Source organism: Scyliorhinus canicula, chromosome 7 (genome assembly GCF_902713615.1).
Source record: "Scyliorhinus canicula chromosome 7, sScyCan1.1, whole genome shotgun sequence".
Taxonomy (NCBI): domain Eukaryota; kingdom Metazoa; phylum Chordata; class Chondrichthyes; order Carcharhiniformes; family Scyliorhinidae; genus Scyliorhinus; species Scyliorhinus canicula.
The window spans coordinates 5,916,691-5,941,310 of NC_052152.1; the positions used below are offsets into that span (position 1 = coordinate 5,916,691).

Sequence of the window (24,620 nt, forward strand, 5' to 3'; positions counted from 1 at the left end):
TGTGAGTGTGTGTGACTATGTGTGTGAGTGAGTGTGTCTGTGTGTGTGTGACTGTGATGTGAGTGTGTCTATGTGTATGTATGTGTGTGTGTGACTATGTGAGTGTGTCTATGTGTATGTATGTGTGTGTGTGACTATGTGAGTGTGTCTATGTGTATGTATGTGTGTGTGTGACTATGTGAGTGTGTCTATGTGTATGTATGTGTGTGTGTGACTATGTGAGTGTGTCTATGTGTATGTATGTGTGTGTGTGTGACTATGTATGTATGTGTGTGAGTATGTGTGTCTGTGTGTGTGCGTGACTGTGTGTGACTATCTGACTGTGTGTGACTATGTCTGTGTGACTGCGTGTGTGTGTGAGACTGGCTGTGTCTGTGTGTGTGACGGTGTATGTGTGTGACTGTGTGTGTACATTCCAGAACTCCAGTGTCAGCTCCCTCCCTCCCTCCCTCACACAGGTGCCTTTGCTCAGCCCCAGCATTTCCAGCCCTGTGTGTGAAGAGTTGTAAAACACACTGAGCGCTCTGGAGGCTGCAATCCGCAAGGAGGGGGGCAGTGAGGTCTTTAAAATTCCCCGGCGCAAAAGAGACATTGCACAAAAGGTGCTGACGACCACTAACCCGGTTCTTCTACTCTGCTGGGGGTGGGCTGGGTTGCTGTGGAACGTTTCTCTGTATCAGGACAGAAACTGAATGGGATTTTAGTTTTGAACAAGGTGGGAGTCAGGAATGTTTATGATATCCATTCCTCCATCTCCTCTCTCTTCCACTCCCCCTTTACTAATAATTTTCTCTGGGTTTCTCAGGTCTAATTCTATATCTTTTGGAGGGTGGAGGGGTGGGATAGTCAGAGAGAACCTGCTGGGATTTACTCGAGGCTGCTGAGGAATGGAAAAAAGATGAACTTGCTTCTGTCTGTTTAAAACCAGTTAATTGTGAAACACGTTTGTTAAACCAAAAGCATGTGTGTGTGCTGCATAATTTATAAACTAAATTCTTCAGGGACCACCACCAGTCTGCTCCTGGTCTGGCTGTTACTTGATCTGTCTCATTCTTCAGGTCACCCAGTCCTGTGTAAAGCATTGACAGATTGGCCAAATTCTCTGCTCCCTTGCAGCAAGTTCATTTCTCCCGGACTTCTTCCTTTCCATCGCTGGTTTGAATTTTTAAATCCCTGTTGTGGGCTCCGGGGAAAGTTGATGTTTGGCGATGACGGTTGCTGTTGGACTGCCGATCTGCAGGGGCAATGGATCCCCAGGTCACTGAGTTAAGGAGGGCAGTTTGAGAGGAGGTTAACGCAGAGAAAGACAGAGGCTGAGTGTGTGTGTCTGTTTATTTGTATGCCTGTGCACTGTGTGCCTGTGTGTGCATCCGTGTGTGCGTTTCTGTCAGTGTACCTGTTTGTGTGTCTGTGTATCTGTTTGGCTGTGTGTGTGTGTGTCTATATTTGTTGCTGTTTGTGTGTGTTCTTGTGCTTTCATGTGTGTTTTTGTGTGCATGTGTATCTGTGCATGTGTGTCTGTGTTTGTGCATCTGAGTTGGTGTGTCTGTGTTTGTGTGTCTGTATGTGTGTTTGTGTGTCTGTGTTTGTGTGTGTACCTGTGTACGTGTCTGTCTTTGCATGTGTGTATATCTGTGTTTGTGCGCATGTGTCTGTCTTAGTGTGCGTATCTGTGTGTGTGCATGTTTACTGTGCGTTTGTGTCTGTCTATATTTGTGTGCTTTTGTGTGTGTGTGCATGTTTAGTGTGCGTTTGTGTCCCTGTGTGTGCTTTTGTGTGCCTGTGTATGTGTGTGCGTTTGTCTCTATGTGTATGTGTATATGTGTGTGCTTTTGTGTGTGTGTGTGCATGTTTAGTGTGCGTTTGTGTCCCTGTGTATATGTGTGTGCTTTTGTGTGTATGTGTGTGTGTGTGCGAGTGTGTGTCTATGTGTATGTGTATATATGTGTGCTTTTGTGTGCCTGTGTATGTGTGTGTGTGCGCGCGTGTGTGAAGGATATTAGGTAGAGAGCACTTATCCAGCCTCACTGCCCAGGCACTGCTGCTGAAGAGGGGAATTTCTAACTTGCCAGATTTACTGATGAAACACTACACATAGAGATACCTCTGGGGAGTATATATGCACAGAGGCTCAATCCAACATGAACCCTGTGAGGGAGGAGAATTTTTTATGCGTGGAGCAATACTCTGCACCGTGTCTGATTCACTCACCAGCTCACTATACGCTGCACTGTTTATTAATCAGTGTTTCATCTGTCTGTATCCATCAGCCTGATAGCCACCCAATCCTCTCCAATTAGTGATCACTTTTTGCTGCACCAGATTTTTCAATTTCTCTCCATTCCTTAACAATTAATTTTCATCTTTGCTACATTGGGTGAGTTTATTAATTATAATTTTGTGTAGTGCAGTGGAGCCAGATGTTGAAACATTAACAGACGGAGATGGAATTTTCACATTGACTACTCACTGTTAATGGGTGTTTATTAATATTGATGGGGATTATTCATCATTCTGTTTATCGGTATCAATTCTAATATCTTCTTGCATTTATTTTGCATGAATGAATATCCTTGCTCTTGCTTATTAGTCACTGTTGGGTGGAGTGAGTGTGTGGCAATGCTGGTGGTTTGGAACTGTACTGCAGGAGCTGCGAGGGTGAGACAAGGACTATAGCAGGGTTGGGTCTGCCAACTCTGGTCAGTCAGTGAGGAGCGTGGTGCACAGATGGGCTCAGGGGCCAGTGAACGGGATCATTGGTGGCCTGTGGGTCGGCAGCTACAATGAGTAGTTAGCTGCTGGAGGTTAGTGGATGAAATGAAATGGAAAAAAAAAGAAAATCGCTTATTGTCATGAGTAGGCTTCAATGAAGTTACTGTGAAAAGCCCCTCGTCGCCACATTCCGGCGCCTGTTCGGGGAGGCTGGTACGGGAATTGAACCGTGCTGCTGGCCTGCCTTGGTCTGCTTTAAAAGCCAGCGATTTAGCCCAGTGTGCTAAACCAGCCCCTAATGGTGACGGAGTTGAACAGATGGGGCCATTAGCACTGGACGGAGACAATGTCAATATGTGGTCATAGAATCATAGAATTTACAGTGCAGAAGGAGGCCATTCAGCCCATCGAGTCTGCACCGGCTCTTAGAAAGAGCACCCTACTTAAGCCCACACCTCCACTCTACCCGTAACCCAGCAACCCCACCTAACCTAAGGGCAATTTAACATGGCCAATCCATCTAACCTGCACATCTTTGGACTGTGGGAGGAAACCGGAGCACCCGGAGGAAACCCATGCAGGCACGGGGAGAACGTGCAGACTCCAAACAGACAGTGACCCAAGACGGGAATCGAACCTGGGACCCTGGAGCTGTGAAACAACTCTGCTAACCATTGTGCTACTGTGCCACCCAGCAACTAGTGAACTAACTATTCATCAACTAGTGGGGGTCATTGGATATGGAGGGGATCAGTGGTCCGAGTGTTAGTCAGCGAATCTCAAGGGTTAATGAGTAGAGTCAATTATCATAATTTAGGGCGAGATAACCTTTTGGGGTTTGACTGGGGGATGCAGATAGTGATCTTTGCAGAGTGTTGTTGGTGCGCAGACTGAATCAACGGGAACGGTAGAAAGACACAGCTTGCGACAATTTTTAAAAGGGCAGGAAGTCATTAAAAGTATGGATTACAAAGGGCAATGTGGAGAGAGCAGGGCGGTAGGGTTAGTTTGGGATTAGCACAGGGCTAAATGGAGACTGTGGGACATTGTGATTAGTTTGGGACTGATACAGGACGATGGAGAGAGGGTGGGGCAGTGGAATTAATTTGGAATCGATATATTGCTATGGAGAGAGAGCAGGGCAGTGGGATTAGTTTAGGGATTGATACAGATCTATGTGGAGAGAGCAGGGCAGTGGGATTAGTTTGGGATTGATTTAGGGATATGTAGAGAGAGCAGGGCAGTGGCATGAGTTTGGGATTGCTACTGGACTATAGGCAGAGGATGGGGCAGTGGGATTAGTTTGTGGACGGATACAGGGCTATACATAGAGTGCGCTGCAGTGGGGTAAGTTTGGAGTAAGTATGGGGAGAGAGTGGACCGGTGGCATTAGTTCAGAGATTGATACAATGCTATGGTGAGAGAGAAGGGCAGTGGGATTAGTTTGGGATTGATCCAGGGCTAAGGGAAGAGAATGAGGCAGTGGGGTAAATTCGGGATTGATTCAGGGCTACGGGGAGAGAGTGGAGCAGTGGGATTAGTTTAGAGGTTGATATTGGGCTATGTGGAGGGAGTAGGGCAGTGGAATTTGTTTGGGATTAATACAGGGTTATGGAGAGAGAGTGGGGCAGTGGAATTTGTTTGGGATTAATACAGGGTTATGGAGAGAGTGGGGCAGTGGAATTTGTTTGGGATTGTAACAGGGCTATGGAGCCAGTGGGGTCAGTACATGGGTAGGTAGAGAGAGTGGGGCAGGGTATGTGAAGAGTGTGGGTCAGTGGGATGAGTTTGGGAGTGATGCAGGGCTATTGGGAAAGAGTGGGCCAGTGGAATTAATTTAGGATTGATAGGAGGTTATGCAGAGAGAGCGGAGCAGTGGGATTAGTTTGGGATTGAGCAGGGCTATGGACAAGGTGTCGGTCAGTTGGATTAGTTTGGGGATTGATACAGGGCTATAGGGAGTGAACTGGCCAATGGAATTATTTTATGGATTAATACAGGGTTCTGGGGAGAGTGTGGGATAGTGGGAAAGTTTGGGACTGATACAGGGCTATGGGGAGAGAGGGGAGCAGAGGAACTAGTTTGGGATTGATACAGGACTATGGGGAGAGAGCGGGGCAGTGGAATTAGTTTGGGATTGATACAGGGCTATAGGGAGAGGGCGGGGCAGTGAAATTAGTTTGGGATTGATACAGGGCTATAGGGAGAGGGCGGGGCAGTGGGATTAGTTTGAGATTGATACAGGGCTATGGGGAGAGAGCGGGGAAGTGGGATTAGTTTGGGGAGTGATACAGGGCTATAGGGAGAGGGCGGGGCAGTGGGATTAGTTTGAGATTGATACAGGGCTATGGGGAGAGAGCGGGACAGCGGAACTAGTTTGGGATTGATACAGGGCTATGGGGAGAGAGCGGGGCAGTGGGATTAGTTTGGGGAGTGATACAGGGCTATAGGGAGAGGGCGGGGCAGTGGGATTAGTTTGGGATTGATACAGGGCTATAGGGAGAGGGCGGGGCAGTGGGATTAGTTTGGGATTGATACAGGGCTATAGGGAGAGGGCGGGGCAGTGGGATTAGTTTGGGATTGATACAAGGCTATAGGGAGAGGGCGGGGCAGTGGGATTAGTTTGGGATTGTATTATGATCCCCAGCCAGACCCCAACTCTGGCTCGGAAACTGGACTGAAACCCCAATATTTTAGTTTATGTTTAGACTGTGCGGAAAAAGAACGATTCATTCCAGGAGTGATTGCTTGAAAAAATAGGGTTTTGGTATTTCTAACACAAAACTTTATTTTGAATACAGTATTAAACTTTTAACTTCACACCCAAAAATAACTTATAAATACCCATCAATCAACAAGAAAATAAGCATACAGCTCTTAATCCATTTAAAATTAGCAGGACGTAGAGTATTACTTACTTTATACAGCAGATTAGGCTTTGGTTGGAGCCCTTTCAGACTCTGGCTGAATATCTTCAAATAGCTGCTTTATTTGGGTTGTTTCTCTTCCTTGTCTTCAGACAAGGAGCTGGATTCTTCCACCCCTCCCGCCGCCGGAACGTCACACGCCGGACACAAACCAGGTAAAGATCCATTGACCTTGGGCGGGAATTCCCGGTTGCCGGGCAGGTGCAGCTGGAGAATCCGGCCCAAGATTGTTCTGGTTTAACGTGTTATTCCTCTTTTTTTTTAACTACCATACTCTGAAAGAATTGTCGACCCAGAGTCAGGCAGCTCCTCTCTCTCTCAAAGCTTCTCCAAACTGACTGCCTCGCTAGGCTCCACCCAGCAATGATCTCATCTCCCCAAAGCTGGAAAACACATTGGGTGGAACTCTCCATTTGGGAGAGAATGGACGGAATTCTCCGTTAACCGACGGCAAAATCGGGAAATGTGATTTGGCGGAGAATAGCTTCCGACTCCAAAATTGCGGCAGATGCCGATTTGACGCCAAATTGTGATTCTCTGTCACCTCAAAAAATGGCGTCAATACATTTCACTCTGCATGTACAGGAGGCACCGTTTGCATATCATTAGCGGGCCTGACCCCGTATTCTCCGGTACCTCCGCGATTCTCATTAGCGGGCCTGACCCCGTATTAAGGTTCGATTCCCGGCTGGGTCACTGTCTGTGTGGAGTCTGCACGTCCTTCCCCTGTGTGCGTGGGTTTCCTCCGGGTGCTCCGGTTTCCTCCCACAGTCCAAAGATGTGCGGGTTAGGTGGATTGGCTATGCTAAATTGCCCGTAGTGTCCTAATAAAAAAAAAGTAAGGTTAAGGGGGGGGTTGTTGGGTTACGGGTATAGGGTGGATACGTGGGTTTGAGTAGGGTGATCATGGCTCGGCACAACATTGAGGGCCGAAGGGCCTGTTCTGTGCTGTACTGTTCTATGTTCTAAATGTGGTGAATGTAATATCGATGTATATATGTTAATTCACACTGTCTTTGTAAGCGCAGTAGCGCTATCCTACCACTAGGGGGAGTAGCGCTGGGAGCACTCAGGAACTTGTACTGGGCTCCACCCTTGGCTCCACCCACGACTCCTCCCCCTAGTGCAGCTGTATAAGTACCCGTGTCCAGAGTCAGCCTGGGTCACTACGAGTCCATCGACAGGTAACAGGCTGCCTCTGAAGTAAGTCGATTAAAGCCTAGATTCACATCGGAAACACATGTCTGGTGAAGTGATGGTTCCATCAACCTCCGCGATTCTCTGCCTCCAATGGGCTGAGTTCCCAACGGCGCGATTCACTTGTGCTTTAAAAAATCGTGGAACCGGTGTGGCGGCTGCTGAGGGAGAGAGAGGGGATACGGAAAGTGTCCAATATCGCCATAGTTTGCTACAGTTGTGCTGCTGGCTGGGGGGCTTCGCCCGGGCGGAGTAATGGGGGGTGGGCAGGAGGTGGGCTGTGGGGCCAGGGTGGATGGGCACGGAGCGTCATTGCCGCAGCCGGCAAGGCAGCCACGCAGCTGCGCACACCGCTGACTGCCCACTGTGCACTTAGTGCCATGGGTCATATAGGTGTCCCCCCAGGGCATCCCCGGGGTGCCCCCTGGCCTCAGCCGACCCATCAGCTGTATGGGCGTGCTCCAGCACAACCAGTGCCATCTTGTTGGCTGGGGTAAGTGTGTATGGGGAGTGTAATGTGTATATGGGACTGCAGCTTGTCAGCCTCCTGAGTGTCAATCATGGGCCCGGTAAATCCCACACCATTTTTCATTGGAATCGATTGTGTTCCACTTGGCACCAGTGCTAGCCCCTCAACGGTACCGGAATCGGTCCGGGGTGGCGCTGGTTTTTCTGTCGTAAAAGTCCACGTAGTCTCAGAAATGCAGAATCCAACATTCTCACGCCGGAGCGGTACATAAAACATAGAACATTGCAGCGCAGTACAGGCCCTTCGGCCCACGATGTTGCGCCGTCCTGTGAAACCCCTCTAAAGTCCCTCTACACTATTCCCTTATCGTCCATATGCCTATCCAATGACCATTTGAATGCGTTTAGTGTTGGCGAGTCCACTACTGTTGCAGGCAGGGCATTCCATGCCCTTACTACTCTCTGAGTAAAGAACCTACCTCTGACATCTGTCCTGTATCTATCTCCCCTCAATTTAAAGCTATGTCCCCTCGTGCTGGACATCACCATCCGAGGAAAAAGGCTCTCGATGTCCACCCTATCTAATCCTCTGATCATCTTGTATGCCTCAATTAAGTCACCTCTTAACCTTCTTCTCTCTAACGAAAACAGCCTCAAGTCCTTCAGCCTTTCCTCATATGACCTTTCCTCCATACCAGGCAACATTCTTGTAAATCTCCTCTGTACCCTTTCCAATGCCTCCACATCCTTCCTATAATGTGGCGACCAGAACTGCACACAATACTCCAAATGCGGCCGCACCAGAGTTTTGTACAACTGCAACATGACTTCATGCCTCCGAAACTCAATTCCTCTACCAATAAAAGCTAACACACCATACGCTTTCTTAACAACCCTCTCAACCTGGGTGGCAACTTTCAGGGATCTATGGACATGGACACCGAGATCTCTCTGCTCGTCCACACTACCAAGAATCTTACCATTAGCCCAGTACTCTGCCTTTCTGTTATTCCTTCCAAAATGAATCACCTCACACATTTCTGCATTAAACTCCATTTGCCACCTGTCAGCCCAGCTCTGCAGCTTATCTATGTCCCTCTGTAACTTGTAACATCCTTCCGCACTGTCCACAACTCCACTGACTTTAGTGTCATCTGCAAATTTACTCACCCATCCTTCTACGCCCTCCTCCAGGTCATTTATAAAAATGACAAACAGCAACGGCCCCAAAACAAATCCTTGTGGCACACCACTAGTAACACTGGACACCAGTCAGAACATTTCCCATCAACCACCACCCTTTGTCTTCTATCAGCTAGCCAATTTCTGATCCAAACTGCTAAATCACCCTGAATCCCATGCCTCTGTATTTTCTTTTTTTCTTTTTTCTTTTTATTTTTTATTATAAATTTAGAGTACCCAATTATTTTTTCCAATTAAGGGGCAATTTAGCGTGGCCAATCTACCTATCCTGCACATCTTTGGGTTGTGGGGGTGAAACCCACGCAGACACGGGGAGAATGTGCAAACTCCACACGGACAGTGACCCAGGGCCCGGATTCGAACCCAGGTCCTGAGCGCTGTAGGCAGCAATTTTTTTTTTATAAATGTTTTTTTATTGAGTTTTCATATTTTATATATGAAAAATTACAAGTTATTAGAGAGAGAGAAAAAAAAAAGGAAAACACAAAAATTTAACATAATATTTACAGGTAAGCATCTTCATAACAATAATTGTGGCCGCCCCCTTTAGCCGGCATACATATTTACATTCCCCAATATGGCCGAGGCACATGTTTATAGGCATTTATTTATAGTTTGGTTTTGGGCCTTGGCTTGCCATAAAACCCCCATACCGAGCCCGTAGCCCCCCCGGCTACCTTCCCCCGATTCCCGTCCATTTTCCCCTGGTTCTTGGCCACCCGACTATTCTTCCTCATGTACGTTGGCCACAAACAGGTCCCGGAACAATTGCATGAATGGCTCCCACGTTCTGTGGAAGCCGTCGTCTGACCCTCGGATGGCGAATTTGATTTTCTCCATTTGGAGAGATTCCGAGAGGTCGGACAGCCAGTCTGCAGCTCTGGGTGGTGCGGCTGACCGCCAGCCAAACAGGATTCTACGGCGGGCAATCAGGGAGGCAAAGGCAAGGGCGTCCGCCCTCCTCCCCAGGAATAGATCTGGCTGGTCTGAAACCCCGAAGACCGCCACTATCGGGCATGGCTCCACCCTCACCCCCACCACTTTGGACATAGCCTCGAAGAAGGCTGTCCAGTACTCCACAAGTCTGGGGCAAAACCAGAACATGTGGGCGTGGTTGGCCGGGCCTCTTTGGCACCGCTCACATTTGTCCTCCACCTCCGGGAAGAACCTACTCATACGGTTTCTCGTTAAGTGGGCTCTATGTACCACTTCTAGTTGCGTCAGGCTGAGCCTTGCGCACGTGGAGGTGGAGTTGACCCTATGCAGTGCTTCGCCCCAGAGTCCCCACCCTAACTCCATCCCCAGGTCGTCCTCTCATTTCCTTCTTGTTGCGTCCAGTACGGTGTCGTCCCTATCTACCAGTCGGTCATACATGTCACTACAGTTCCCTTTCTCTAGGATACTTGCGTCCAGTAGGTCTTCCAGTAGTGTCTGTCGTGGCGGTTGTGGGTACGTCCTTGTCTCCTTTCGTAGGAAGTTTTTGAGCTGCAGGTACCGTAGCTCATTCCCCCCAGCTAGCTGAAATTTCTCTGTCAGTTCGTCCAGTGTTGCGATCCTGTCGTCCGTGTATAGGTCCCTGACTGTCAGTGTCCCCCCCGTCCTGCCTCCACCTTTTGAAGGTGGCGTCAGTCAGTGCTGGTTTGAACCTATGGTTGTTGCAGATGGGAGCCTTGTCCGACATTTTGTGCAGGCCAAATTGCTGCCGCAGTTGGCGCTGTAGGCAGCAATGCTAACTACTGTGCCACCGTGCTGCCCAGCCTCTGTATTTTCTGCAATAGCCTACCGTGGGGAACCTTATCAAATGCTTTACTGAAATCCATATACACCACATCAACTGCTTTACCCTCATCCACCTGTTTGGTCACCTTCTCGAAGAACTCAATGAGGTTTGTGAGGCATGACCTACCCTTCACAAAACCATGTTGACTATCTCTAATCAAATTATTCCTTTCCAGGTGATTATACATCCTATCTCTTATAAACCTTTCCAAGACTTTTCCCACAACAGAAGTAAGGCTCACTGGTCTATAGTTACCGGGGTTATCTCTACTCCCCTTCTTGTACAAGGGGACAACATTTGCTATCCTCCAGTCCTCTGGCACTATTCCTGTAGACAAAGATGACTTAAAGATCAAAGCCAAAGGCTCAGCAATCTCCTCCCTAGCTTCCCAGAGAATCTTAGGATAAATCCCATCTGGCACAGGGGACTTATCTATTTTCACACTTTCCAGAATCGCTAACACCTCCTCCTTATGAACCTCAAGCCCTCCTAGTCTATTAGCCTGTATCTCAGTATTCTCCTCGACAACTTTGTCTTTTTCCTGTGCGAATACTGACGAAAATTACTCATTTAGCACCTCTCCTATCTCCTCGGACTCTACGCACAACTTCCCACTACTGTCCTTGACTGGCCCTACTCTTGCCTTAGTCATTCTTTTCTTCCTGACATACCTATAGAAAGCTTTAGGGTTATCCTTGATCCTACCTGCCAAAGACTTCTCATGTCCTCGCTTGGCTCTACTTAGCTCTCTCTTTAGAGCCTTCCTAGCTAACTTGTAACTCTCAAGCGACCCAACTGAACCATCACGTCTCATCTTCACATAAGCCTCCTTCTTCCTCTTGACAAGTGATTCAACTGCTTTAGTAACCCATGGTTCCCTCACTCGACCACTTCCTCCCTGCCTAACAGGCACATACTTATCAAGGACACGCAGTAGCTGTTCCTTGAACATGCTCCACATTTCCATTGTGTCCATCCCCTGCAGTTTTCCTCTCCAGGCAATGCATCCTAAGTCTTGCCTCATCGCATCATAATTGCATTTCCCCCAGCAATAACTCTTGCCCTGCGGTTTATACCTATTCCTTTCCATCGCTAAAGTAAACGTAATCGAATTGTGGTCACTATCACCAAAATGCTCACCTACCTCCAAATCTAACACCTGTCCTGGTTCATTACCCAGTACCAAATCCAATACGGCCTCGCCTCTTGTTGGCCTATCTACATACTGCATCAGGAAACCCTCCTACACACATTGGATAAAAACGGATCTATCTAAAGTACTCGAACTATAGTGTTTCCAGTCAATATTTGGAAAGTTAAAGTCCCCCATAACAACTACCCTGTTATTTTCGCTCCTATCCAGAATCATCTTTGCAATCCTTTCCTCTACATCTCTGGAACTTTTCGGAGGCCTATAGAAAAGCCCTAACAGGGTGACCTCTCCTTTCCTGTTTCTTAACTCAGCCCATACTACCTCAGTATTCGAGTCCTCATCAAATGTCCTCTCAGCCACCGTAATACTGTCCTTATTGTCCTGGTGTATTACACCAGTTTATGATCCCCTTGGGATGCAATTCAGTATTTCGATGCAAACCAATGCACGGCCTGGAATTGGAGGGATTCCCACTAATGGGCTGCCATCTTGAGCGGGCAGCCCAGTACTGAGATGCTGCAGTGAAATCACACACTTGGGTGATTGGAATGCACTTGGTGCTTGGAATTCACTTACATCTCTTTGATGTGGTCAATATTTCCAAACATTGGGGTTTAACTACTTAGGCAACAAAACCATGAAGGGGGATGAATAGATCAAAGCTGCAGGGCAGTGGGATTAGTTTGGGATTGATTTAGGGATATGTGGAGAGAGCAGGGCAGTGGGATGAGTTTGGGATTGCTACTGGACTATAGGCAGAGGATGGGACAGTGGGATTAGTTTGTGGACGGATACAGGGCTATACATAGTATGCAGTGCTGTCAATCAACGGCCACTGCTGGAAAGCTATGAATGGCTTGCAGCTCGTGGATCTGTGGGAAGCAGAAACTGTTCTCCTTCAAGGAATGGACACATGGAGCTGCAAGGTAAGTATGACAGCAATAATGCTTTCCACAGTCCAGTCTGGACGGCTCTCTAGACAGGGGTCCCTTTTGTGTGTGAGGGAGGGGGGGGGGGTGATTTGTGGTGAGGGTTCCTTTAGGCATGGGGTCCCTGTTGGGGTCCGCCCTTTACAGGGATCCTGTTTGGGGACTACCCACTGCAGAGGTCTCTGTGGGGGTCTCCCTATTACAGCGGTCCCTTGGGGCATTGTGGGGGTGGGGGGAACTCTGGTAGAGGAGGCGTGGGCAGGCAGTGCATTGTTGGGGGGTGGTCCTCAGATGGGTTTAGTTTGCCTCTATCAGCGGGTCCTGGCATTAGTAAAAGGAGCCACGTTGGTAAAAGGTACAAGTGATCAACGCCCTCGTGATTCCCGGTCACGGGGCTGGAGAATCGCAGGAGGCCGGAACATAGGGTGCTGGGACCGCTAAATAGATGGCAATGGGTCATTAAGACCCAGTTGCAGTTATTTCCAAGCTCTCCCTGGCGTGCGGCGTGGACTTCGGTCCTGCCGCCAGCGGGGGGGGGGGGGGGAGCATCACGTTCAGGGGCCGAGCCCGATTTTACCCCAAGTCCGATTCTCCGCCCCATTGGGGAATGTGATCCGGGCGTGCTGGGACGGAGAATCCCACACATTATCTCTGCAGGTAGCAAAGCACATAAACTCCCGAGAGACATCACAGTCCATTAGCCCAGACTGAAAATCACATTCCTTTCTCAATTTCACCTGCTATTTACTAGAAACAAAACAAAATCCTACTTAAAAGCAAGACCATTGTGGCCAGACACTCAATACCGGGCCCGCTCACTTTTAACTCTTAACTTGTCTCAAAATTTAGAAGCCTATATTCCTGAAATCCTCTAATCGCCACAATTGATACAGGACTGTTGGGACAGAGTGTGGCAGTGGGATTAGTTTAGGATTCATACTGGGCTATGGGGACCGGTTGGGGCTTTGGAATTAGTTTTGGGGTTAATTCAGGGCTATGGGGAGAGAGTGAGATTAGTTTGGAATTGATTCAGGGCTACAAGAGAAAGTGGGGCAGTGTGGTTACTTTGGGATCCATGCAGGGCACCGTGGAGTTAGTGGGCAAGATACAAGTGGGCGAGTGGGCATTGATACTATTGAGAGTGGGAGGGCCAGGGGGAGTACTTTTGGATTGATATAAGGCCCAGGGGAGAGATTGGAGCAGTGGGATTAGTTTGGAGATTGATACAGGGCTATGGAAAGAGAGTGGAACTATCGGATTAGTTTGGGATCAATACAGGGATATGGGGAGAGAGTGAGAATGTGGAACTAAATTCAGATTGTTACAGGGCTATGGGGAGAGAGTGGGTCAGTGGGGTTAGTTTGGGATTTATACAGGGCTATGGGGAGAGAGTGGGGCAGTCGGATTAGTTTTGGGATTGATACAGGGCTATGGGGAGAGAGTGGGATATTGGGATTAGTTTGGGATTTATACAGGGCTGTGGGGAGAGCGTGGTGCACTGGGATTAGTTTGGGATTGATACAGGGTGAGGAGAGAGTGGGCCAGTGGGATTGAGCAGGGTAATGGGGAGAGAACAGGGCAGTGGGATTAGTTTGGGATTCAGCAGGCCTATGGGGAGAGAGTGGGTCAGTGGGGTTAGTTTGGGATTTTACAGGGCTATGGGGAGAGAGTGGGTCAGTGGCATTAGTTTTGGATTGAGAAGAGCAATGGGGAGAGAGTGGGTCAGTGGCATTAGTTTGGGATTGAGAAGGGTAATGGGGAGAGAGTGGGTCAGTGGGATTAGTGTGGGATTGAGCAGGGCTATGGGGAGAGAGTGGGACATTGGGATTAGTTTGGGATTTATACAGGGCTGTGGGGAGAGCGTAGTGCACTGGGATTAGTTTGGGATTGATACAGGTGAGGAGAGAGTGGGTCAGTGGGATTAGTTTGGGATTGATACAGGGCTATGGGGAGAGAGTGGGTCAGTGGGATTAGTTTGGGATTGATACAGGGCTATGGGGAGAGAGTGGGTCAGTGGGATTAGTTTGGGATTGATACAGGGTGGGGAGAGAGTGGGTCAGTGGGATTAGTTTGGGATTGAGAAGGGCAATGGGGAGAGAGTGGGATAGTGGGATTAATTTGGGACTGAGAAGGGCAATGGGGAGAGAGTGGGCCAGTGGGATTGAGCAGGGCAATGGGTAGAGAACAGGGCAGTGGGATTAGTTTGGGATTCAACAGGCCTATGGGGAGAGAGTGGGTCAGTGGGGTTAGTTTGGGATTTTTACAGGGCTATGGGGAGTGAGTGGGTCAGTGGGGTTAGTTTGGGATTCAGCAGGCCTATGGGAAGAGAGTGGGTCAGTGGGATTAGTTTGGGGTTTTTACAGGGCAATGGGGAGAGAGTGGGTCAGTGGGATTAGTTTGGGATTGAGAAGGGCTATGGGGAGAGAGTGGGTCAGTGGGATTAGTTTGGGATTGAGAAGGGCTATGGGGAGAGAGTGGGTCAGTGGGATTAGTTTGGGATTTATACAGGGCTATGGGGAGAGAGTGGGTCCGTGGGATTAGTTTGGGATTGAGAAGGGCAATGGGGAGAGAGTGGGATAGTGGGATTAATTTGGGATTGAGAAGGGCAATGGGGAGAGAGTGGGCCAGTGGGATTGAGCAGGGCAATGGGTAGAGAACAGGGCAGTGGGATTAGTTTGTGATTGATACAGGGTTATGGGGAGATAATGGGTTGGTGGGGATCGATTTAGAAGCAAGCTGCCACATTATATAGATTGAATGCTGTTTCCAGTGTAATGAACATACTCTTTAGGAGCAGGATAGGCCATTCAGCCCCTTGAGCCTGCCCCACCATTCATCAAACACTTGGCCGATTTGATTGTGGCCATAATCCTACATTCTACGTAAACGTTGACTCCCTTGAACAATCTGTCGGCCTCTTCCTTAAAGATATTGATAGACGCTGCCTCACCATTCTCTGAAGAAGAGAGTTTCAAAGATTCATCACACCTGGAGAGAACAAAATTCCCCTCATCGCCCTCTTTAATGTTGAAACCATGTCCCCAGATCTAGTCGCTCCACCAGGGGAAACATATTTTCAATGTCCACCCTGTCACTTCCCCTCAGGGTCTTATTTCAATAAGGTCACTGCGATATCCCACATGGAATTTACGGGGTGGGATTGATACCTTCCCTGTGGTCTTTGCGGAGTACGAGCACCCATGCTCGGGGCGGGGGTCTCTATTAACCTCTGTGTACAAAGTCAGTCAGTAAGGAACGGATAAGGACATATAAAGGGAAGTAGATTTGGGACTGAGCTGAGGAGGAACTTCTACATCCAAAGGGTTGTGAATCATTGGAATTCCTTGCCCAGTGAAGCAGTTGAGGTTCCCTCATTCAATGTTTTCAAGATAAAGATAGTTTTTTGAAGAATAAAGGGATTAAGGGTTATGGTGTTCGGGCCGGAAAGTGGAGCTGAGTCCACAAAAGATCAGCCATGATCTCATTGAATGGCGGTGCAGGCTCGAGGGGCCAGATGGCCTACTCCTGCTCCTAGTTCTTATGATGCAGGGAATCTACCAGGCCGCGTATATATTGTGTTGCAACTAAAACTACGTTTCTTTATTTTACACGGTATGGAATCCCAGTGTCCTTATTGAAGTCACAATTCATTAATTCCTGAAATTCCCGGCAGAGTCTATCTGGCCTTTCTTCGTAAGATTACCCCCCCCCCCCCCCCCCCCCCCCCCCCCCCCCCCCCCGGTATCAGCCGGGTATGTGCCGAATGTTTGTCACCAAACTGGAGTTAAATTGAGAGATACACCTGCACCTTGACCCCCCTCAGTCACCCTGCTGAGAATCGCGCTCATTATCTTTTACTATTTAGTTCAAACCAGCTGGATAAGGAAAGTGGTTCATTAACTCAGTGGGCTTCAAAACTATCTGTGAAAGAATGAAAGGCGCAAATTGATGTGATCATCTCGTCACACCTCAGAGGCAGACCAAAACACTTCACATCCAGTGAGTTATTGCAAAGAGTGAGGGTTTCGCAAAAACCATTTAAAAATTCTCATCCTTGTTTTCAAATCCCTCCCTGGCTTTTCCCCTCCCGATCTCTACAATCCCCTCCAGCTGAAACAAGCTCTCGAGGTGTCCGTGTTCCTCCAATCTGGCTTCTTGCATCCCTGACTTCCATCGCTCCACCATTGGTAGCCGTCCGTTCAGTTGCCTGGTCTCCAGGCTGTGGCGTTCTCTTGCTCGACCTCTCTGCCTCTCGCCCCTTCTTTAAGGCCTTCCTTTAAAACCTACCTCTTTGACCAAGCTTTTGGTCACCTGGCTGGGCTGCATCGTGCTTAGCACTGCTGCTTGGCAGTGCCAGGGACCCAAGTTCAATTCCGGTCTCGGGTGACTGTCTGTGTAGAGTTTGCACTTCCTCCCCGTGTCTGTGTGGGTTTCCACTGGGTGCTACAGATTCCTCCCAAAGGTGAGGTGGATTGGCCATTATAAATTGCCCCTTATTGTTTAAATAGGTTGAGTGTGGTCATTGGGTTACAGGGTTGGGGTGTGGGCCTAGGTAGGGTGCTCTTTCAGAGGGCTGGTGCAGAATTGATGGGCTGAATGGCCTCGTTCAGGGCTGTAGGGTGTCTATAATTCTAATTGCCTGATATTGCTCAGTGTTTAATTGTTACCTGAAAACCCTACTGTGAAGCACTTTGGGACATTTTACTATGTAATAGATGCTATCTAAATGCAACTTTGAAAAAATGAATCATTCCTTACTCATGTCATTAATAGAATCCTGTTGGTCTTGTTGCATTGCTGACTGCACATTTTAAATGCGTTGAAGGTTGTGGTTATGTCCTGTGCTGTCGGAGTTGAGCATCGTACGATGGCAGACTCCTCGAGTATGTCCGAGCCGTGAGTGGCTTCATCAACCTCTTGTGGGTCCGCTGAAGATCCATTGCAGGCTCAGCAATGGGCATCCACAGAACGGGCGGTTCGCGTTCTTGTAGCTGGTATTTGGGGAACGACTGAAGCTGCATCACTTCTGAACTTCCTCTGGACATGTTGAAGTTTGCGAGTTTGGTGTAGATGATCCTCGAACCACGTTGAACTGGATTTCAGTCCTTTCCTCCACCAGGGCCAGTGGGCTGCAACGTTTTTTCATGAGACATGCAGGAGAGAAGATTGTACGGCTCATTTTTACGATGTCCTTGTATCTTTATGCTGATCACCTTGTTTTCCCTGAAACAGTTCCCCATGCAAGGTAGAAATAGATAGAAAACTAGTTGGCATGAGGGAAAATAAAGGAACTAGCTGCAATATCTCCAAATTTGCAGATGACACAAAGCTGGGTGGGAGGGTGAGCTGTGAGGAGGATGCAGAGATGTTTCAGCGGGATTTGGACAAGTTGAATGAGTGGACACATGCATGGCAGATACAGTGTAATGTGGATGAATGTGAGGTTATCTGCTTTCGGCAGCAAAAATAGGAAGGCAGATTATTATCTGAATGGATATCTATCTCCTTATTGAAACCATTTAATGACTCAGATTCCACCGCACTATGGGGCAGCGAGTTCCACAAATTCACCACCCTCTGTGAGAAGTAGTTCCTCCTCATCTCAGTTCCAAATCTACCGCCTCTCAACCTATATCCATGACCTCTCATTCTAGATTGCTCCAAAAGGGGGAACATTTGGTCTATGTTTATTTTATCAATCCCATTTAGTATTTTATATACCTCAATCAGATTCCCTCAATCCTTCTAAACTCCAGCGAGTATAAACCCAAACTGTTTAATCTCTCCTTATATGTCAAACCCTTCATCCCCGGAATCAATCTGGTGAACCTCCTCTGAACTGCCTCCAATGCCACCACAATGCTGTTTAATAGGACGCTGTTAGATGGGACAGTGTTTGATTGGTGCTGTTTAATAGGACCCTGTTAGATGGGACAATGTTTGATTGGTGCTGTTTAATAGGACCCTGTTAGATGGGACAATGTTTGATTGGTGCTGTTTAATAGGACCCTGTTAGATGGGACAGTGTTTGATTGGCGCTGTTTAACAGGACGCTGTTAAATGGGACACTGTTTGATTGGTGCTGTTTAACAGGACGCTGTTGGATGGGACAGTGTTTGATTGGTGCTGTTTAATAGGACCCTGTTAGATGGGACAGTGTTTGATTGGCGCTGTTTAACAGGACCCTGTTAAATGGGACACTGTTTGATTGGTGCTGTTTAACAGGACGCTGTTGGATGGGACAGTGTTTGATTGGTGCTGTTTAACAGGACGCTGTTGGATGGGACAGTGTTTGATTGGTGCTGTTTAACAGGACGCTGTTGGATGGGATAGTGTTTGATTGGTGCTGTTTAACAGGACGCTGTTGGATGGGACAGTGTTTGATTGGTGCTGTTTAACAGGACGCTGTTGGATGGGACAGTGTTTGATTGGTGCTGTTTAACAGGACGCTGTTGGATGGGACAGTGTTTGATTGGTGCTGTTTAACAGGACGCTGTTAGATGGGACAGTGTTTGATTGGTGCTGTTTAACAGGACGCTGTTAGATGGGACAGTGTGTGATTGGTGCTGTTTAACAGGACGCTGTTGGATGGGACAGTGTTTGATTGGTGCTGTTTAACAGGACGCTGTTGGATGGGACAGTGTTTGATTGGTGCTGTTTAACAGGACGCTGTTAGATGGGACAGTGTTTAATTGGTGCTGTTTAACAGGACGCTGTTAGATGGGACAGTATTAGTTTGGACAGTGTCTGGGCAACAGCTCCAGCCTCTGAATAACAGCGTGGCAAATTCCCGCCCTCTTAGTTTGGCTGCGGTATAATCTGGGACTCTGCTTTTCAATTACCTTTTTATGCTGTGAAATCCCATTTTGGTGGTAAACCTCAATTTAGGTTGGGAGCGGAATAATTCTTTTTCACTCGCTGTGGAGACTTCCCCCTGCTCTCTGACATATCAGCAACTTCTCATTTCATATCACAATGAAAACCCACTTTCAGATAACGATGGGGCCGTTTAAGGATCAGCCGGATTTATTCATTAATCCTCCGTCTTTCACAGGGCTTACAATTCTTATTGACAAAGGGCCATATTTTATTCTTTATGAGGGAATATAAATGCTTTAAATGTCATCTCCTCCCTCCCAGAAGCATTCTCACAGAGTAGTGAGCCTGTGCAAAGTCCTGTCTGCTGTTGTGTTGGGTGCAGATGTTCTGTTTACACAACAGAGCTCCAGCAGATGTGAGAAAAGCAGAGATTTGCGCCTTCTGGAAGCCAAGTGCCTTTATAGATAATACTTCTGAACGAGCAGCTCCTGTGGAGCAGAAACCCCAGCGTAGACCCAATGACCTTTCTCATGTGCTGCAGTTTCAAATTGTAACTCATTGATTGTGCAGTCGACTTGTTGATTTGACCCTAGAGTTAGAGTGTCAACGGCAGCTCCTCCAGCATTTATTGCCCACCCAGAATTGCCGTTGAGAAGGTGGTGACTGAGCACTTCCTTGAACCCCTCCACTCCATCTGATGTAGGCACAGCCACAGCACCTCTTCCTCAGCCAGTTCAGACACAGTTAATAATCAACCACATTGCTGTGGGTCTGGAGTCACGTGTAGGCCAGACCAGGTAAGGGCGACCGATTTCCGTCCCAAAAGGACAACAGCGAACTAGATGGGTTTTTACCAACAGTCTAATGGTTTCATGATCATTATTAATGAAGTCAATAATAATTTGAATAATCTTTATTATCACATTAACACTGCAATGAAGTTGCTGTGAAAAGCCCCTAGTCGCCACATTTCGGCACCTGTTCAGGTACACAGAGGGAGAATTCAGAATGTCCAATTCACCTAACAGCACGTCTTCAGGGTTTGTAGGAGGAAACCGGAGCACCCGGACGAAACCCACACAGCCACGGGGAGAACGTGCAGACTCCGCACAGTGACCCAAGCCGGGAATCGAATCTGGGACCCTGGCGCTGTGAAGCAACAGTGCTAACAGTTTATTCATTGGACTTAAATTTAAATTCTCTGCACTGCCACATTGGCATTTGAACTCATGTCTCCAGCGCATTAGTCCAGGCCTCTGGTTTATGAGTAACATTACCTCTGTGAGACCCTCCTAACTTTAGTTGTCTGATGGGGTCAGAGAGAGGAAGCTTTCAGAATCCTCTCCTCATTGTGCTTGTTATTTTCAAATCTTTTTCTCTTTCTAATCTCGCCTTCCCTGTCCCTTCTTGTTTATTAACTGTCTATTCCCTTGTTTTCACCTTTCTTTATTTTTGCCGTTACATTTTTGATCCATGGCTGTTCAATGGACCTATGACTTTAAGGCAAAGCAGCCTTTAATTCAGACAAGCAGATTCCAGGAGGCTGTGCTATTTCAGACTGACAAGTGGGGATTGGCTGGCCCCCAGAGGTGACTCAGTCTGATTGATGGGGCGGGTGGCCAATGAATTGGCCAGAAGGCTGTGATCTGCCCGGTAACAGGTGGTGATTGGATATTGTCCGTCTGGATTTTTTCTCAGAGTCACGAGGAGGCGAAGAGATCCAACTGAATCCTCACCAGAAATACTGCTGCAAAGCCTCTCCAAAGAAGATCAGTTAACTCTCTCTCACGGAAAATCCAATTTTAGAAATAGATTTATTGCCACATGTACCGAGGTACAGTGAAACATATTGTTCTGTGTACAGTCCAGACAGATCGTTCCATACATGAAAAACAAAGGACATGCATAAATACACAATGTAAATACATAGACGCAGGCATCGGGTGAAGCATACGGAGCCTGTGGGTGTTGGACTCCTGAAGGCTGGCCACGAACAGAGAGTTAACTGATCTTCTTTGGAGAGGCTTTGCAGCAGTATTTCTGGTGAGGATTCAGTTGGATCTCTTCGCCTCCTCGTGACTCTGAGGAAAAAATCCAGACGGACAATATCCAATCACCACCTGTTACCGGGCAGATCACAGCCTTCTGGCCAATTCATTGGCCACCCGCCCCATCAATCAGACTGAGTCACCTCTGGGGGCCAGCCAATCCCCACTTGTCAGTCTGAAATAGCACAGCCTCCTGGAATCTGCTTGTCTGAATTAAAGGCTGCTTTGCCTTAAAGTCATAGGTCCATTGAACAGCCATGGATCAAAAATGTAACGGCAAAAATAAAAGAAAGGTGAAAACAAGGGAACAGAGAGCTAAGCCTAATGACACAGGGACTATCTCAGCAGGAAAATTATGGGCTGGCATTTAAAAAACTCCAAAGTATATTATGGAGTTCACCTGACCTATACCTTTATCTTGAATTTGGTTGGGATGAGCACAAGAGTCCACCTTTCAGGTGTTATTCAACAGACTTCTTAGGCACTTTTAATAAAAAAAAAGCTTTATTCTAAGAATTTAGTTAACATTTGTATAAACACACACAGCAAGAATTTTTATCAACTACAAACATAAGGACCCCACATAGCTACAGTAATCTCTGTTTGACCCTTAATGAATTCCCCCTTAACTGTTCCAGTTCAATAACAAAATCCAAGTAAAAGCAGAAACCCCTTTTCCAAGGCGTGGCTCAGCACACGGCATTTTCACTGGTGTAAGGCTTGTTATTGACACTCTGATCCCCTTCTCAAACACCAGATTTGAATTCCTTCCAGAAAGCAATTATCTATTTTAAGTTACCAAGCAGTCTGGAGCAGCTTTTGAAATGCAGATGGAGAAAAACACTTTCAACCTGCGCAGTTCAAACCAGTCCAAACTCAAAGTGAAAGTAAAAACTCACAGAGCCACAGCCCAGCTCCACCCACACAATGACATCACTGAAGCCATGTAATGAGACAAAAAAACTTTCTTAAAGTGACAGTCACATGACAGTAGAGACTGTAAAGCAAGGACCCCCCCCCCTCTGTGTTTGTCTTATTTGTGTGGGCAGAGGGTGGGGGAGGCAAGGTAGAGTGGGAGTTTGCTACTTATTAATATTTAACTAACTGTACCTGCTGCGTATTTCACCGCTAATCTTGTTATAAATAAACAGCCATTGTGTTATAACTTACAAACCTGGTGACTGTACTTACTGGGCAGCTAAGAGCCAAAGACATCAGACATTTTTATAAGAATTCTTAGTTAATTCAATTGTGGTGTGACTCCTGGGCATGTGGGGCTGTAGTTGACCGCACACTAACCCGGGGGCTGGAGAAGGTTATGGAGTGATTGAGAGTTGTAGGGGCTGGAAGAGGTTACAGAGGAGGGAGTGTTGTTGGTGTTGGTGGAGGTTATAGGGAGAGGGAGAGTTCGATAGGCTGGAGGAGGTTACAGAGAGAGGGAGGGTTGTAGGGGCTGGAAGAGGTTGCAGAGGAGGGAGTGTTGTTAGAGGTTATAGGGAGAGGGAGAGTTCTAAGGGCTGGAGGAGGTTACGGAGAGAGGGAGGGTTGTAGGGGCTGGAAGGGGTTGCAGAGGAGGGAGTGTTGTTAGAGGTTATAGGGAGAGGGAGAGTTCTAAGGGCTGGAGGAGGTTGCGGAGAGAGGAAGGGTTTTACTGGCTGGAGGAGGTTACAGAGAGGGTGGGGCATTTCCATGGATTAATTTAAATACAACAGTGGGAATTTTAATGATGGGGGTGCATTCCAGTGAGCACTAGGGCTGATACCTGAACAAGACTTGGTTTGAATTAATATTATATTGTGGATGAACAAACAGAAATAATTGCATTTCAAAAAGACCTCCAGATACCGTCAAACAGTGTAACAGACAACAAAATATTTTTTGAAATATAGCCACTGTCATAAATGCAGGAAAGGCTGCTATTGAGTTGTACACAGCAAGATCCCACAAACAACAATAAGGTGATGATCAAATAATCTTGTTTTCCAGATGGCAGGGTCACACATCCCCCTCGCAGACAGTGGGTAAGGTTCCTACCCATCCCCCTCCCTGGGCGGCAGCATGGTGGCGCAGTGGTTAGCGCTACTGCCACACGGCACCGAAGTCCCAGGTTCGAATCCCGGCTCTGGGTCACTGACCGTGTGGAGTTTGCACATTCTCCCCGTGTCTGCGTGGGTCTCACCCCCACAACCCAAAGATGTGCAGGGTAGGTGGATTGGCCACGCTAAATTGCCCCTTAATTGGAAAAAAAAATTAGGCACTCTAAATTTACTTTAAAAAGGAGGAATCCACCCCCCCCCCCCCCCCCCCCCCCCCCCCAGTCAGTGGGCAGGATCACCCAGGGGAGCCGGCCGCGGTGGGGGCAGTGGGGTGGGGGTGGGGGATCATCGGCAGGAATGAGAGATCCGGTTTGCGGGAAGGGCCTGGAAATTCAGCCCCCAGACTGATCCAAAGTTCAGGGCCAGGATTCTCCGAGCCCGCGACGGGTCGGAGAATCGGCAGGTGTGCGGGAAATTCCCGCCAGGCCGCTCCGACGCCAGTCAGGGGCCGCTGAAATAGGCTCCCATGGCGATTCTCCGCGGGCGACAGGCTGAACGGCCGCCAAGTTCCGCCGAGGCCCGGCGGCGTGCTTCAAACCTGGTACCACCTGGCGGGAGTACAGACCCGCGCCCGCTGTGGACATCCTGGTGAGGGGTTCTGACTGCAGAGGGGGGGGGGGGGGGGGGCGGTGCCTCCATGGGGTCCAGGCCCGCGTTCGGAGCTTCCAATCGGCGGGCGGCCGTGATCAGAAGGGGGCCTACCTCCTTCCGCGCAGGCCCAGTGTTAGGTCCCCGGCATGTTGCTCCGCGCTGGTGCAGAGACAGCCGTCGCGCAAATGCGTGGAACCACGCCAGCCGTGCAGGGCCACCTATCGGCGCCGAGCAGCACGCAGCACTCTGGCGCCATGCCAGCCTCCTAAAAAACGGTGAATTGATGGGCCAGGAGACTCGTTGACGCCGACGTGCACCACTCCGGTGTTTACGCCAGCGTCAACACTTGGCCGGAATTTCGGAGAATCCCCGCCCAGGGGTCTGGGATTTGAGGGGAATATTCTGAGTGGGTGAAATAGGATCGACTGAATGGCCTTTACTGCTGGAGAGTGTTGTCAGCTTGTGCAGAGGCTAACAGTGTCCATATCGGTGACTGAATTCACTCCTCCGTGTATTAATTTGTAAGAAATTAAAATCCATAAGTCGATTCACTTTTATTCTTCAGCAGAATCCTCCGTGAATCTCACTGAGATCTCTCCAGGGAGCTTTCCTTTCATCTGTAATGTAAATTATTATAATTAAGCTTGTTAAATGTAGGATTTGCAGCAACACGTGAGAGCTGGTTACACAGCAGTAA

At 48.2% G+C, this 24,620-nt stretch overlaps 1 protein-coding gene across 1 annotated transcript in view; it reads left to right on the forward strand.

The window, feature by feature from the left end:
* Positions 1–24,620, forward strand: part of robo1 (roundabout, axon guidance receptor, homolog 1 (Drosophila)) — a 738,067-nt gene that overhangs the window by 462 nt on the left and 712,985 nt on the right.